The following is a 17,841-nucleotide window of genomic DNA, read 5'->3' on the forward strand; positions in this document are numbered from 1 at the left end:
CAAGTAGGAGTATTCTCACTATATGAAGGACAAGATGAGAAGGTAACTTTGGTATCCCATTTTTTTCAAATAACGAAGTTAAAATAATCTATGATATAACTGGCTCACAATGCATCAAATAAGATTATATTTCTAGGCAAACACCCCAAAGAAATTGAGTAGGGGGTATAGAGTACACAGGCATACCTCGGAGATACTGCGGGTTAGATTCCAGAACACTGCAATAAAGCAAATATTACAATACAGCAAGTAAAACAATTTTTTAGCTTCCCAGTACATGTAAGTTTGAGTACACTAGATAATAGACTAATATGATTAGTAGACTACAATGTAGTCTATTAAGTGTGCAACAGAAATACATCTAAAAAAACAATGTACATACCTTAATTAAAAAACACTTTATTGCTAAAAAATGCTAACCATCACATAAGCTTTCAATGAGTCATAATCTTTGCTGGCGGAGGGTCTAGCCTTGATGTTGATGGCTGCTGACTGATTAGGGTGGTGGGTGCTGAAGGCTGGGTGACAATTTCTTAGAATAAGACAACAAGTGAAGTTTGCCACATCAACTCACTCTCCTTTTCACAAATGATTTCTCTGCAGCATGTGATGTGTTTGATAGCATTTACCCACAGAACTCCTTTCAAAACTCGAGTCAATCCTCTCAAACCCTGCTGCTATCAACTAACTTCATGTCATATTCGAATCCTTTGTTGTCACTTCAACAATTTTCACCAGAGTAGATTCCATCTCAAGAAACCACCTTTTTTTGCTCATCCATAAGAAGCAACTCATCCATTAATTACAGTTTAGCTTGAGATCGCAGCAATTCAGCCCCATCTTCAGACTCCGCTGCTAATTCCAGTTCTCTTGCTATTTCCACCACATCTGCAGTTACTTCCTCCACTGAAGTCTTGAACCTCTCAAAGTCCTCCATGAGGGATTGAAAACACTTTTTCCAAACTCCTGTTAATGTTGGTATTTTGACCTTCCCCATGAATCATTAATGTTCTTAATGCCATTTAGAATGCTAACTTCTTTCCAGAAGGTTTTCAATTTACTTTGCCCAGATCCATCAGAGGAATCACTACTTATGGCAGCTACAGCTTTATGAAATGTATTTCTTAACTACTTCTTTTTTTTTTTTTTTTTTTTTTTGAGAGAGAGAGAGAGAGAAAGAGCACATTGTGTGAGCATGAGGCAGGGGTAGAGAGAGGGAGAGAAAGAATCGTAAGCAGTCTCCATGCCCAGCATGGAGCCCAATTCAGGGACTCTTGAGATAATGACCTAAGCAGATATCAAGAGTCGGACACTTCACTGAATGAGCCACCCAGCGCCCCTGAAATGTATTTCTTAAAATAATAGGACTGGGAAGTTGAAATTCCTCTTGACCCATGGGCTGCAGAACAGTTGTGCTTGCAGGCATGAAAACAACATTAATCTCACTGTACATCTCTATCAGAGCTCTTGGGTGACCAAGTGCACTGTCAATGAACAAATAACATTTTGAAAGGAATCTTTTTTTCCAAACAGTAGGTCTCAACAGTGGGCTTAAAAATAAAATTCAGTAAATTGTGTTGTAAACAGTTGTGTTGTCATCTAGGCTTTGTTGTTCCATTTATAGAGCACAGGCAGAATACATTTAGCATAATTCTTAAGGACCCTAGAATTTTCATAATGGTACATGACTATTGGCTTCAACTTCAAGTCACCAGCTGCTTTAGCTCCTAACCAGTCAGCCTGTCCAAAGTTGAAGCTTTGAGGCCAGGCATTGACTTCTTTCTGGCTATGAAAGTCTGAGAAGGCATCTTCTTCCAGTATAAGGCTGTTTCATCGACACTGCAAACCTGTTGGTTAGTATAACCACCTTCATTAATTATCTTAGCTAGATCTTCTGGATAACTTGCTACAGCTTCTGTATCAAGACTTGCTGCTTCACCTTGCGCTTTTATGTTATGCATATGGCTTCTTTCCTTACACTTCATGAACCAACCTCTGCTAGCTTCAAACTTTTCTTTCATAGCATCATCATCTCTCAGCCTATGTAGAATTGAAGAGATTTAGGCCTTGCTCTGGATTGCGCTGTGGTTTAAGGAAATGTTGTAGCTGGTTTGATCTTTAATCCAGACCACTAAAACTTTCTCCATATCAGCAATAAGGCTGTTTCATTTTTCTTATCACTCATGTGTTCCCTGGAGTAGCACTTAATTTCCTTCAAGAACTTTTCCTTTGCATTCACAGCTTGGCTGACTTGTTTGGCACAAGAGGTCAGCTTTTGGCCTGTCTCTGCCTTCAACGTGTATTCTTAAGGAGATTAATCATTTCTAGCTTTTAAAATGAGAGACATGTGATTCTTACTTTCACTTGAAAACTTAGAGGCCATTGCAGGGTTTTAATTGACCTAATTTTGATATTGTTGTGTCTTAGGGAATAGGGAGACCCAAGGAGAGGAAGAAAGAATGGCCAGTCCATGGAGCAGTCAGAACATATACAACATTTATCAATTAAGTTTGGTGTCTTATATGGGCATGGTTCATGGAGCCCCAAAACAATTACAATAATAACATCAAGATCACTGATCACAGATTACATAATAAATTGAAAAAGTTTAAAATATTGTGAGAGTCATCAAAATGTGACACAGAAACAAGAAGTGAGCAAATGCTGTTGGGAAAATGGCACCCATAGACTTGCTCGATGCAGGGTTGCCACAAACCTTCATTTTATTAAAAAAAAAAAAAACACCACAAACTGCAATGTATGTGAAGTGCAATAAAACAAAATGCAATAAAATGAGGTAAGCCTGTATTACATGATTCACATTTTACAGACGAAGAGACTAGGACATAGTAACCCGCAAGAGATTCGCTAACGAGAACAGGGACAAAGCCAAGATGGGTGAGAACTTAAACGTGCTTAAAAATTGTGTTTCTTTGTATTTTACAGATGATGAAACAAACAAGCTTTGTAATGTTAAGTAATTTACCCTAAGTTACATGATGTTCACTTGAAATTTTAACTCATTTGCTTGACTCCAAAGCCTGTGCTCTGACGTGCTATAAACTATCTTTGAGCAGTATATATTGTATTTCAGAAGCTGAATACTATCCTTCTTCAGAAGATATTCTAATTTATAACAGGTTACCAGACTGTGAATTGGCCTCGCCATCAAGGGTCTTATTCTAGACAGAGTTGAGTTTTGACCAGGAATCAATAGCCTGCATAAGTAAAATATAATTTTAGGAAAAGTTACCTAGTTATTCTAAAAATTTATTAATATTTCTGAATGAAGCTACCGGAATTACTAAATTTTCTTCAAATATAACAGTATAATTATATGACATATTAACATTAGAAAAGAATAGAAATGAGTCATAATTATGAATATACATGTATATATCATCCAGTAAAGCTACCTGCTCTCCACATGTATTAGAATAATCAAGCCCTTGAAAATAGGATCACCAGCAGCCCCACAAATCCAGCAACAACTTACAAATGCATTACAACAGCTCATTTCTGCTAATAATTATTGTGATGTACTGGGATAACTTGTCCAAGCAAAATCTTTCTCTAAAGAGAGAAATGGAACTTAGTAACAGTTTCATTAGTCCATGTTAACCTGAGGCTTTGAGAATAATGTACTGGTGTCCTAAAAACCCCAAGGCGGCAGTATATAAGGAAAATAACTAGCATCAATATAAGAAATTAGAGTATAAAAAAGTAGAAATCTTAAGTAAAAAAAAAATTTTTTATTCCACGACTATCTTTTTATTAGCAATAACAACCGCCACCAAACAAAAAGAAAAAAAAAAAAGAAAAAGAAAGAAAAGACAAAATCTGTTACATAAATGCTTTAACTTTTTTTTTTTCCTACTTAGTCTTGGATACAGGTTGTCTGTAATCACCTTCAGAATGAAAATTACCTATGACATCAAAGTCCAAATTTATCTGCTCAGTTACTCAACACAAATATGCTTTGAAGCAAGTTAAACCAATACTTCTGCTTTCTCTATTTTCTTATAAACCTATCCATTGCCAGAAAAGGAAAAAACAAACAATAAAGATGAAAAAGTTAAACCATAGAGATGAAGGAGAACCATCTAATGAAAAATACATTAATTGTATATGTAAAAACTTGGGGCGCCTGGGTGGCACAGTCATTAGGCGTCTGCCTTCGGCTCAGGGCGTGATCCCAGTGCTCTGGGATCGAGCCCCGCATCAGGCTCCTCTGCTAGGAGCCTGCTTCTTCCTCTCCCACTCCCCCTGCTTGTGTTTCCTCTCCTGCTGGCTCTCTCTCTCTGTCAAATAAATAAATAAAATCTTTAAAAAAAATTGTATATGTAAAAACTCAAAACAGAACTCGGCAGTTGGGAGAAGATAAACTTGTGGTACTGTGCTCTATTTGCAAGGAGACCTAAGACCACCTGGTGTTTTCTATTAGCCCAGAGTGTAGAAGCTCATATTTTTTTCCAATTTTTTTTATTGTGCTAAAATACATGTAACATAAAATTTACCATCTTAACCATTTTTTAGTGTACACTTAAGTGGTATTAAATATATTCATAATGTGCTACCATCGCTAGCATTCATCTCCATAACTCTGCATCTTATAAAACTGAAACTCCTATGCCCATTAAACAATAACTCTCTATCCCTCTCTTCCCACCAGCCCTGGGCAACCACCATTCTACTTTCTGTGTCTACGATTTTGGCTACTGTTAAGTATCTTACAGAAGTGGAATCATACAGTATATGTCTTTTTTGTGACTGGTCTACTTCACTTAGCATAATGACCTCAAGTTTCATCCATGGTGTAGTAGGTCAGAATTTCCTTTCTTTCCAAGGCTGAATATTTTATTTTATACACACACCACATTTTGCTTATCCATTCATCAGTTTATGGACACTTGGGTAACTTGTACTTCTCAGCTATTGTGAATAATGCTGCTATGGACATGGGTATGCAAACATCTTTTCAAGACCCTGTGTTCAATTGTTTTGGATATATGCCTAGAAATAGAATTACTGGATCATATGGTAATCCCATTTCTAAGTTTTTGAGGAACGACCATACTGTTTTCCATAGTTGCTGTAACATTACATTCCCACCAACAGCGCACACGGTTCCAGTTTCTTCACATCCTTGCCAACTTGTTATTTTCTGTTTGCTTTGTTTTTAAATAGTCCCCATCCCAACGTGTATGAGGTAGTAACTCACTGTAGTCTTGAAATGCATTTCCTTAATTATTAGTGTTGCGGAACGTCTTTTCAAATGCTTATTGGCCAACTACATATCTTCTTTGGAGAAATGTCTTTTCAAGTCCTTTGCTCATTATGAATTGGGTTTTGTTGTTGTTGTGTTTTTGTTGACTTTTAGGAGTTCTCTATATGTTCTGATATTAATCCTTTATCAAACATGTGATTTGCAAATACTGTCTCCCATTCTGTGGGCTGCCTTTTTTACTCTGTTGATATTGTCTTTTGGTGGACAGAATTTAATTTTCATGAGGTCCAATTTGTTTATTTTCTCTTTCGTTGCCTGTGCCTTCAGTGTCATATTCAAGAAATCACTACCAAATCCAATGTCGTGAAGCTTTTGTTCTGTTTTCTTCTGAGTATTTCATAGTTTTAGGTCTTACATGTAACTTTTTTTTTTTAAAGATTTTATTTATTTATTCGACAGAGATAGAGACAGCCAGCGAGAGAGGAAACACAAGCAGGGGGAGTGGGAGAGGAAGAAGCAGGCTCATAGCAGAGGAGCCTGATGTGGGGCTCGATCCCATAATGCCGGGATCACACCCTGAGCCGAAGGCAGACGCTTAACCGCTGTGCCACCCAGGCGCCCCTACATGTAGCTCTTTGATCCATCTTGGAGTTAACTTTTACATATGGTGTTAGGTAAGGGCCAGAACTTCTTTCTTCTGCACATGGATATCCAGTTTTCTCAGCACTTTTTGTTGACAAAGACTGTCCTTTCCCCACTGAATGATCTTGGCACTCTTGTCAAAATTATCTAACCATATATGCAAGGGTTTATTTCTGGGTTGTCTACTCCATTGGTCTATATGTCTGTCTTTATGCAAATAATGTACTATTTCGATTACTGTAGTAAGCTTTGAAATTAGGAAGTGTGATTTTTCCAGTTTTGTTTTTCTTTTTAAAGACTGTTTTGGCTATGTGGGGTCCCTGGAGATTCCATATGAATTTTAGAATGAGTTTTTCTGTTTCTGCAAAAAACACCTTGAATTTTGATAGGGATTGCACTTATTCTGTAGATTACCTTAGGTAGTATTGATGATACCTTAACAATGTTAACTCTTTCAGTCCACAAACATGAGATATGTTTCCATTCACTTATGTCATATTCTAAGCCAACTGGGCCCTCCACCTGACACACTACTTTTGTAGGAAAAGTTTACTGTGCCAATAGGACACCAAAGCAATGCATTTGCTAAAATGCAGCAACCACAAACTAGACAGAAAGAATAATACAAGGAACGTTTCTTTAAATAATTTTAAGAAGTGAAGTACAGACGTCGACTGGTACCAGATCAACCACCTTTCCATACTACTGGAAAGAAAGAAACTCTGTTTGCATAAAAATACTAAATTAATGAAGTAAAAAAGGAAAACCCCCAATAATTCCTACAGTACCAGTTATGACAATGAGCTAGTGAACAGATTAGTAAGTATTTTACTTGGTATTACTATGTATATAATTTAGCCTAAAATCTGACACTGAGGAAAATATAAAATGTTTACATATGATTCCGTCTCTCAAATGACTTACAACCTCAAAGAGACAAGATCTGAATGTATGGGAAACTAATGAAGTATAAATTTATATTGAAAAGGTGTTAAAATAAATGCAATCATTGAATTCACAAATCAAAAAGTAATGTAGCAGGTAGGTAAGGGAAAGGTGCCTGAAAGAGATGCATGGAAGAACATATACTAAAGCAGAACACAGATGATATACTCGCAGCTATGGATTTCCATATCTATTGTACAAAGTACTTTTATTTTCATTTTCTTCATTTAATTCCTCCAACAATCCAATGAAATAATTCTCTACAAAAGAGAAAACTGAGGCTCAGCAATAGGTTGTCAAAATTGATAAGGTGGAGCCAAGCACAGAATCTAGATCTTTTGATTCAAGCTCTACTTTACCCGTCATTTCCTAACCAGCATATCAATCTCTGGGCTGAGAATGGATGGTTCAAGATCTTCACAGGTGATTCTGATGATTAATTAGGTTTGGGCACCAATATACTACACCAGTAGTTCATTAAGTTTTATTGAGCATCAGAATTACCTAGAAGGCTTGTTCCAACACAGATTGCTAGGTCCCACTTCCATGGTTTCTGATTCACTGAATCTGGGTGAGCCCAATAATCTGCCTGTCTAACTATTTCCAGGTGAGAAATCTATGCTGCTGGACCACACTCCGAAAATCACTATAACACATACACATTAAGTTTATCTAACTAGTAGATACTATTTGCAAATGATAAAATAGGTGTGCTGCCCAAACTCAGAACCATTTTAGGCAATTGTGAAGATTAAGATCATTAGCACACTGATTTTTACAGAATAATTATCCACACACCAGAGAGAATGAATTCAGTTAATGCCTTCCTTTCTAAAACTGACGAACAGTGACTCAAGAGCTCCCTAAACCTGAAGCAAAAAGTCATACTTGGAAAAATGTTCCAACTTCTGGCTTTTGCTTGTATACTGAAGAATTTCTCAGTCAGCTCGAGTATGTTTTTGAACTAATTCTTTCAGAAGGGTAGCTGTGTGGTCTATACTTTGAAACTTTGAGAACTGAAAAGGTGTATTGCTTTGTGGCTGCTAACCTGGCTGGATAAAGAACCCGGGGACCTAAACTTGTCTACAGAACTCCGTAAACAATGCTCAATTGTCCGCTGATGTTTAATTATAAGAACAATCTAAGGCTAGGAGTCTGCCATACTCCCCTTGTGAATGAATAACTTTTGTGTATTTGTTTTCCTCTTTGCCTGGATGCCTCATCATTATTATTATTTTTAACAAGGGTAAGTACAAAGTTTCACCAGGACAGGTTTAGTTGTTAGTTTCTTTTTATTAAATTCTCTTGGTTTTTGGCAACAGGCCTGTTTGAATTACAGACTCAGGTCATCTTTAGCTCAGGAAAATGTTTTTCCTATAGTGTGTTTAATAACTGTTCCTGTTCAATTTGTTTTGGTCTCTTGCAGAATATAAATTATCTATATGTTAGTTCTCTTTCACTCTATCCTTTATGTCTATCACCTGTTCTTCATGTTTTCTTTGTCCATCTCATTTCCCTCTTTCCTCTGCAGCTTTCTAAAATTTCTTTGTTACTGAAGTAATCTTTAATATCAAGGGTATGTTTTTGCCCTGTATTGAGTGCTATGTTCTTCTTTTTTAGTGGTTGTAGGGTCTTATCTCAGATTCCATTCCCAGGTATTTCCTGTAAACCCGCAGTGAGACCTACAGCTTGCTAAAAGTAGGGCTTGATTTTTCAGCAAGAATACTTCATGGTAGAGGCGTGAACTTTCATCAGAAAGCATATAATGTCTGACAGTCTTTCTTTTCGTTATGTTAGGATTAATCTGTATGTTCATGTGTTGTCACATTAATCCAGCCATTTTAAAGTTCCCCGTTAGCAGCCGTCTAATAGTTTTAGCAATGACGACTGTTTCATCAGGGGTTGCGAAATGGTGATATTCTACCAGCCCTTCTTAATATATTAGCTGACATATTTTTGTAAAGAAAATCTTGCCCTTCTTTACCAATGGTTTGGTAATCCTGAGGTATATAGTCTGTACAGTCAGAATTAATGCCTGAATCTTTCCTTTTATTTACCAATTCAAAACAATGAATTGGCTCCCTAATAACCCCCAAAATAAACGAGTTTTTTAAAGTAATATATGAATGAACTCATGAATATTAAATATATTTAATGTGCTTCAATCCATTACAGTTGTTTTTTTTCTCCAAGATTTTATTTATTTATTTGAGAAAGAGAAAGTGAAAGACTTCACAAGCGGAGGGGGAAGGGCAGAGGGAGAGGGAGAAGGAGACTCCCTGATGGGCACGGAGGCGATCTCAGCACCCTGAGATCATGACCCAAGCAGAAGGCAGATGCTGAACCGACTGAACCACCCAGGTGCCCTGAAGTTACAACTTTTTGATGCTCAAATTATCCCATCTTTATTTAGTCAGTGCAAGTCTTTTCAATTTGGCTCCTAAGTCCTTGTGACACAACCCAAGTAGCTTCTGATAGCTTTCTTGCTTTCTTGTATGACAAGATACGCCAGGTTCATCACGTATACTTCTTGCCAAACACACAGCCCTTTTTCAAAGAGTTCTAGCTCTTATAGTGGGAATACCTACATTATTTGATAGAAATTTCTTGACATTTCTGTATTTCAGGATAAGAACACCTCCCCTTTTCCATGTTTAAGTGTCGTACTATTTTATTAAGATATATTTAGTCATTTCAAAAGTTAGTAGATGTGGAGTTAGAGTCAGATGCCTGCACCCAGACTGCTATCTGTTAGGATTAGGTTCTGCGGCTAGTAACAGACACCAGAAATAAATCCTTGTATGCTCCAGCTATAGTTATTTTTCACTCATGTGAAAGAAACTCAGGAGTAGGTGATCTGAAACTAATATGCAGCTACATTATCAAGGACCTAGGCACTTTCTATCTCTTTCTAGCTTTCCACACCACACTACGGCCCAAGACAGTGACTTAAATTTCAGCCATCATGGCTGTTAGAGCCTAGAAAGAAGAGGAAAGGCAGAAGGGCAAAAAGAGTGTAACTCTTAGTTGAATGTCTTACCCACTTATAGGAAGTACTCCAAAAATATTAAATTAGGAAGTGCCTTATTCAGTCACAGTGTTTCTGGTTGCATACACTTTCAATCTCATCTATTGGCTTGTGTAACCTACATGGCAACCCAGTCTTCCCACAGTCTACAGCTTGTGCTAAATATTATCACAAGCAATCATAGATGGGTAGGTCAACCCCGCCACCTATTATCACAAGCAATCATAGATGGGTAGGTCAACCCCGCCACCTCATCTATCCTCAAACCTTAAATGAGACAGACTTAGCCTTAAAAAACAAACCAACAAACACCAAATTACATTTGAATGATAAAGGAAGTTCTTTGGGTTTGAGGGGGAAGAGGGTAAGCTTACAGGGAAAAGAAACATTTAAAGAGTAGTTTTATTATATGCCAGGTGCTATGCACATTTCAGTTACTGAAATCAAACCCTAAGGAGTTCTTGTTATCACCAGCATATAGTTGAAGAAACTGAGTAGTTTTTAAATCTGCTGAAGAAAAATTATTAGCAAGCACATAGTGGGACTTAAACCGAGATTTGCCTGGCTTCAAAGTGTTAGGTTCTTCATATCACTCCACAATAGTATATTATCTGGCTCCAAATCACTATTTACTCTCTTACCAACTAGACTAAGAGCAGAATGATTTGCCCTTGATTTGTGCAGACAGCTTAAACTACTGGCACCTTGCAGCAGCTTCTGAAACTAAAATTCATTTCTGAACAGAGGTTCTAATGTATTCAGCTTAATTCTTCCTAACATTGAAAGCAATAATATAAAGTACTAGGATAGGAATGTTTTTTAAGGAGCAAAGAGCAGCTTTTGTATACGGAAAAGCTGAAGTTACAGTGTAGCTAAAATGATCTTTGAAGTATTGTATAATATTTAAAAAAACTCTGCTTCTTCTGAACAATGTGTCAAACTAAGCATATGTTATGTAAATAAATCAGTTCAAAAAGGAGTCCCAGGCTTCTCCAGCTGTGTAGCATTTCTCCCCTCATTAGGAAAGCAACAGAAAGAAAACCTAATGATGTGTTTACTCCGCATGGTTCATACACAGGAGGATTTTACAGCACAGAATGGTTGAACTACCCTAAGAAGTTCTACAGAATAGCTGTTGATAATTACTTTTTATCAAGTTTGGTGCAAACCTGCAGAACAGGAATGGCAGAAGGGGAAAAGTTCATCAGTTGCTTGCTTAGAGTAATTTTAAACAATCATAAAGTATAAAGTATAGTCTTGACCATGTAGAAACTATGCGGAAGAAACCATATGTGGGCACTGGCCCCAAATGGTGTTTAAATATGACTTATTACTGGGGTAATTGTTAACACAGAAGTAATAGAATGCAGTTTTGAGCTACTTTATAAGCAAAGCAGAACATATCACATTGGAAAAAAATGATTAAGGGAATGTGCTAAAAGGAATCACAGAAGAACAATCTGCTAGGTTGTTAGACTAGACTGAATTCTATTTGCTAGTGGAGTGTTTTTCTAATATTTATAATAAAAAGAAACATCTAATATACTAGCCTTCTGACGTTATATTATCTTTTGCAATTAAAAAGACATTGTGAGCGGGGTGGTACCTGGGTGGCACAGTTGGTTAGGCATCTGACTCTTGGGTTTCAGCTCAGGTCATAATCTCAGGGTTGTGAGATCGAGCCCCACAATGCGCTCCAGGCTCAGTGCAGAGTCTGCTTAATATTCTCTCTCTCTCCCTCTCCTTCTGCCTCCCCGGCCCTCTCTCTCAAATCAATCAGTCAATCTTTTAAAAAAAGATATAAGATTAGCACCCACATTTTAGATTTCTCTTAATAAATATTTAACAGAATTGCAGGGCAGGAGATAGGGAAAGAAGGGCCTTTATAAGAAGGGAAGGAGAGTAAGAGACTGGCAGCTCTGAGTCCTTATTAACATAATCACATTTAATTCTCACAACTACAAAACTGGGTATTATCTTCATCTTCCAGATAAGGAAACTGGTATGGAGTCAGTTGTTGAAGTACCCGCCTACTTACTGGCTTTGCTACCACTACCAGCTACTTCTGTGGATCACAGTTTCTTCCTCAGTGCAATAGGACGAGTACTAGTCTACCACATAGGTACCTCGGGGTGTCTTGAGGACTGAATGAGCTGAAGTATATATCTAAAAAATGTGAAAACCTCGGCTCCATCTTTCTTCTTCAGAATGGTTACTAATTTGTTCAAAGTCACAATTTATCCAAAGTCTAATAAAAGATACAGCTGGAAACTAAACCCACATTAAAGGACTAGAAATCAATTTTCTCTTAGTCCAGTGTTTGCCATTTTACTACATTTTCACTGTACTTGATCTCATATCGTTTATCTTTATACTACTATGGCATCCTAATTTAAAAAAATATGCCTCAAATACCAGAGTACCTTCCCAAATTTTAAAAACAGTCAACAACGTTCTTCATTCCCTAATTTCTAATAGAGTGCTCAGAGGCCCCCAATGAAGTATCCCGTATTTTACATCATCTAAAACTAAGTAATCTATGAACTGGTCATCCAAGAGAATGTCACGTCACTCAAGATAATGCCATACTAACCCTGAAATTTTAAAACTAAACAGGTTAGGAATATGAATGTCTACAGCACTTATTCATAATAATCTAAAACTAGAAACAACCCAAATGTCCATCAACTGGTGACTGGATAAACAGTGGTTCACCCATATAATGGAATACAACTCAGCAATCAACCAATACTTGGTATCTGCAACAATATGGATGAGTCCTAAAAGCATTTTGCTAAGTGAAAGAAGCCAGACACAAAAGATTACTTAATATATGATTCCATTTACATGACATTCTGGAAAAAAAGCAAAATTACAGGGATAAAAATTAGATCAGTAGTGGCAGGAAGGGACTGATGGGCATGAGGGACTTTGGGGGGTAACAGAAATGTTCTAGATTTTGACTGTTGTGGTACAGGTTACATGGCTATATACATCTGTCAAAACTCATCTAACTGTACACTTTAAAAGGGGTGCATTTTGGGGTACCTGGATGGCTCAGTCGGTTGAGTGTCTGACTTTTGATTTCAGCTCAGGTATGATCTCAGGGTCATGAGATTGAGCCCCACAATCGGTTCCGTGTTCAGTGTGGAGTCTGCTTGAGATTCTCCCTCTCCCTCTCCCCCTCCCCCTGCTCTTTCTCTCTAAAATAGGGGCACCTGGGTAGCTCAGTTGGTTAGGCATCTGCCTTCAGCTCAGGTCATGATCTCGGGGTCCTGGGATTGAGCCCTGCATCAGGGTCCCTGCTCAGCAGGGAGACTGCTGCTCCCTCTCTCTCTCCCTCTGCTGGTGCACTTTCTCCCTCTGTCAAATAAATAAAACCTTCAATTTAAAAAATAATTTAATTAAAAAAATAAAAGTGGTGCATTTTATTGCATGTAAATTACACCTCAATAAATCTGATTTTTAAAACCTGTAATCTGTAAAATTAGGCAAGAATAAATGCATTTCTATAGTTTTTTTGAGTAATACATGCTATGAATATACAGAAGTAACTTATAAAATAGGCCATAAACAGAAGGAGATAGTGTCTTTTGGGGGAAAAAGGGCCTAAATTTCAATAGTGGTAATCTGGGCAATCTTGGACAAGTTAGGTAATCTCAATTTTCTCATATGTAAAGCTGAGATAATACCTTCTACTTTATAAAGTAGTTGTAAGATTAAATGAACACTTAATTTGGTTCCCACCACATAGCAAGCAAAGGAAAATGTCTACGGATGAAGTGATACCTTTTTAAAGTCAATAAAGAGTATAAGCTTCACTTAGCTATATCAGTGCATTTAATTAACATATATTTGTTAAACATCTATTATATGGTAAGTTACCATTTTCCCAAATAAGCAATCTGAAAAAAGACATAAGTACAAGTCTCTCCCCCTGAAAAGAACACCTTCCTCTAAGCTTCTGTGACTTTTATTATCTCATAAAAGTTGATAAGAACAGCAATCAAGAAACAAATACAATCTGCCTTTCACAGAATGATATATCATTAGTAAGGAAAATACATTTTATCAGCAATAAATGTGAATTAAGTAAGATTTAGCCTAAGATTTCCCAAATGTACAATTTTCTAAGCAAATAGGAAGGTTACCAAATTGAATTAACTTTAGCACTGTAGGAACTTTCATTTAACTCCTACTGAAGACCTCACTGCATGCTGAGCAAAAGGTATGGATATTTTCTGTTGGTTTTTATTTTTATTTTTTTTTTTTTTAATATTTTATTTATTTATTTGACAGAGATAGAGACAGCCAGTGAAAGAGGGAACACAAGCAGGGGGAGTGGGAGAGGAAGAAGCAGGCTCACAGCGGAGGAGCCTGATGTGGGGCTCGATCCCATAACACCGGGATCACGCCCTGAGCCGAAGGCAGACGCTCAACCGCTGTGCCACCCAGGCGCCCCTCTGTTGGTTTTTAAATTTGAGATGAATGTAAATTACCACACAGAAATCCATTTACCTAAAATAAGGCAGCTGACATAGAAATGAAATGTATCATGGGGCGCCTGGGTGGCTCAGTCGTTAAGCATCTGCCTTCGGCTCAGGGCGTGATCCCGGCGTTGTGGGATCGAGCCACACATCAGGCTCCTCTGCTGGAAGCCTGCTTCTTCCTCTCCCACTCCCCCTGCTTGTGTTCCCCCTCTCGCTGGCTGTCTCTCTCTCTGTCAAATAAATAAAAAATCATTAAAAAAAAAAAAGAAATGAAATGTATCCAAAATAGTATTTCTTAATGAACAAAAACATATTTCTATACATTTTTTAAGGATTGAAACTAACTTTTCACTGACATTTATATGAAGTCTCAGATCTTGGCACTGGGACTATTTATAAAGGTGAAACCTGAATTACAAATATATATATATTTTAAAGATTTTATTTTTATTTACGTGACAGAGAGACAGCCAGCAAGAGAGGGAACACAGCAGGGGAGTGGGAGAGGAAGAAGTGGGCTCCCAGAGGAGGAGCCCGATGTGGGACTCATCCCGGAACGCTGGGATCAGGCCCTGAGCCGAAGGCAGACACTTAATGACTGCGTTACCCAGGCGCCCCTGAATTACAAATATTTGACAAAGCAAATGATATCTTCTGGAATTTTTTCCCCAAATCAAAATCCTTTTCTCCATATATGTGTGTTTATCATATGTATTTCATATACATGTACATATATTTTTTCTTCCAGCAACAAAGCCTATTCTATACCACACACATTGCTTCATGTTTTAAAAAAATTACTCCTTCAGAACAGACTTATTATCCCGGGGTGCCTGAGTGGCTCAGTCGGGTAAGAGTCTACCTTCAGGGTCCTGGGATCAAGTCCCACATCAGGCTCCCTGCTCAGAGGGGAGTCTACTTCTCCCCGTCCCTCCCCCCACTCATGCTCACTCGCTCGCGCAGGACCATGCGTGCATGCACGCGCTCTCTCTCTGGCAAAAATAAATAAAATGTTTTTTAAAAATACATAAAATATTATCCCACATCTCATGACTTTTAGGTTTCTAAGTGTGACAAATACTGATTCAAGAATAAGAAATTAAGGGGCGTCTGGGTGGCTTAGTCGTTAAGTGTCTGCCTTCGGCTCAGGTCATGATCCCAGGGTTCTGGGATCCAGCCCCGCATCGGGCTCCCTGCTCAGCGGGAGGCCTGCTTCTCCCCCGCCCTCTGCCTGCTGCTCCCCTTACTTGTGCTCGCTCTGTCAAATAAATAAATAAAATCTTAAAAAAAAAAAAAGAGTAAGAAATTAAGATGATACACAAATCTTCTCTTTGCTCTTAAGCCAATCACAAAGCAGATATGGCCTCCAAACATCCAATATGAATCTGGGTTATAAACCAAGCTTCTCCTATCATGTCCTAAAATGCACATTTGTAATAAGGATAGAGATCATTCTTCTTTGTTAGTGCTAAACTCCACCTCTAGGAAGCAGAGTGAATTTAAAAAGCTTAATATTGGGGCGCCTGGGTGGCACAGCGGTTAAGCGTCTGCCTTCGGCTCAGGGCGTGGTCCCAGCATTATGGGATCGAGCCCCACATCAGGCTCCTCCACTATGAGCCTGCTTCTTCCTCTCCCATTCCCCCTGCTTGTGTTCCCTCTCTCACTGGCTGTCTCTATCTCTGTAGAATTAAAAAAAAAAAAATTAAAAAAAAAAGCTTAATATTACATACTGAATTTGAAGACATGACACCGATGATTTCAACCTCCTTACTATTCACTGCCTGGGGTAGGGAAGGGGAAAGGTGTTCAAGTATGTTATTGACGTCTGTTTCTTGACTGAAAATTAACTTCTAGCAGTTTCTTGGTATCAATTCACAGTCTGAATGCAGGAATGAAACAAGGGGACTTTATTTTATAAGCTAAAAACAAAGTCAATGAAGCTTTTATTTCTTATTTTCCACTTCAGTCACAAGAATTGGCTAAGGAGGTTACAAGAATTTGGTGGCTTCAAGACTTTTGGGAGTCAAACGGAGTCTTTTACATGCCTTTCATACACTCTTAGAAGTGAAAGAGCACCTTAAAGTTAAATATATCCAACCTGAACATACTTCTCTGTAAGGAACTCCTATAGAGGATTCATAAAATTCTAAGCCAGTATACCTTCCTGCAGTGCTTCCAGGAAAATGAGAAATTATTCTAAAATGCCCAAATATGGATATTCTACAATCTTTTTTTTTTTTTTTAGTTTTATTTATTTATGAGAGAGCATGAGAGCAGGAGGAGGGGCAGAGGGAGAGAAGCAGACTCCCCACTGAGTGCGGAGCTGGGTGCAGGGCTTGAACCCAAGACCCTGAGATCATGACCTGAGCCGAAACCAAGTCAGACACTCAACTGACTGAGCCACCTAGGCGCACCTACAATCTTTAATAATGTCAAATAAGTTATTTCTTTATATTAGAAAATTATTTCTAACTCGGATATTGTCTCATTCCTGTCTGCTGCTCCTTTCCAAACAGCATATCCTCCACTAAAACAGAAACCTTCTCAATTAGTTTACAATTTTAAACTAAAGCTTCTAATTCTCCAAGGATGAATTTCTTATACATCCTTGGTGAGGCATGTATATCAAAAAATAAACTCCTTGAAGGGAGAAACCATGTGTGAATGGATTTTTCTCCCTCCTGAAGTGCCTAAGACAATACTGGGTTTGTTTTCTTTCCATATGATAGTCTAATTATTCCTGAAGTACATTTGAATAAATTCCTATGAATATAATTCCCACCTCAAATTCTACTTTGCTATCCTAAACACTTTTTGTTCTCTGGAAGGAGAAGTAACCAGTTTGGCATATATAAAGGATCCCAAGCTCTGCAACAATGAAATACATTTAAAAGGCAACACATTAACTAAAAAAAAAAAAAAGTATTTGAAATCTTTAAGATAACTGGCATAATAAGATAAAAGTACAACTGGCAATTTCTACTTTCACGACAAATAAACCTAAGAGGAAGGAAGGAAAATGGGTACAAGTTTATACACACACACACACACACACACACACACACACACACACACACACACAACTTCATGTAGTCACACCAATCCCACTGTACCGAGTGACAAACCAAAATATTTACTCGGAAAAACATTTTGTAAATAACACAATATTATGTATCTCATTGAAGGTGCTACTACCTAGAAATGTCACTGATTATTCATAACATAATATTACACCTGGATCAGTGACTATTAGAAAAGCATCAATAACTGTCCGACCACACTGTACTCTTCTACCAGACTGATACTACTGGTTTGACATACAGACGTACTGGATACACACATGAAGTTGCTCTCTAGCTTAAATAATTAGAATTACGTTATTTTTATGCAAATTAAATGAACTGTGATCACTCAGACAACAGCCTGTTTTATTCCATCCAAAGGTATGTATGAAAAGCAGAAAGGATATATGGGAAAAACTCATAGGCATATATAAAGATACTGAGAAG

At 37.7% G+C, this 17,841-nt stretch overlaps 1 protein-coding gene and 1 pseudogene across 3 annotated transcripts in view; both read right to left on the minus strand.

The window, feature by feature from the left end:
• Positions 1-17,841, minus strand: part of GLCE (glucuronic acid epimerase) — a 116,508-nt gene that overhangs the window by 20,473 nt on the left and 78,194 nt on the right. The gene's annotated exons all lie outside the window — the stretch shown is intronic.
• Positions 1,286-3,169, minus strand: LOC117802445 (annotated as a pseudogene).

The sequence above is a fragment of the Ailuropoda melanoleuca genome, chromosome 5 (genome assembly GCF_002007445.2).
Source record: "Ailuropoda melanoleuca isolate Jingjing chromosome 5, ASM200744v2, whole genome shotgun sequence".
NCBI lineage: Eukaryota > Metazoa > Chordata > Mammalia > Carnivora > Ursidae > Ailuropoda > Ailuropoda melanoleuca.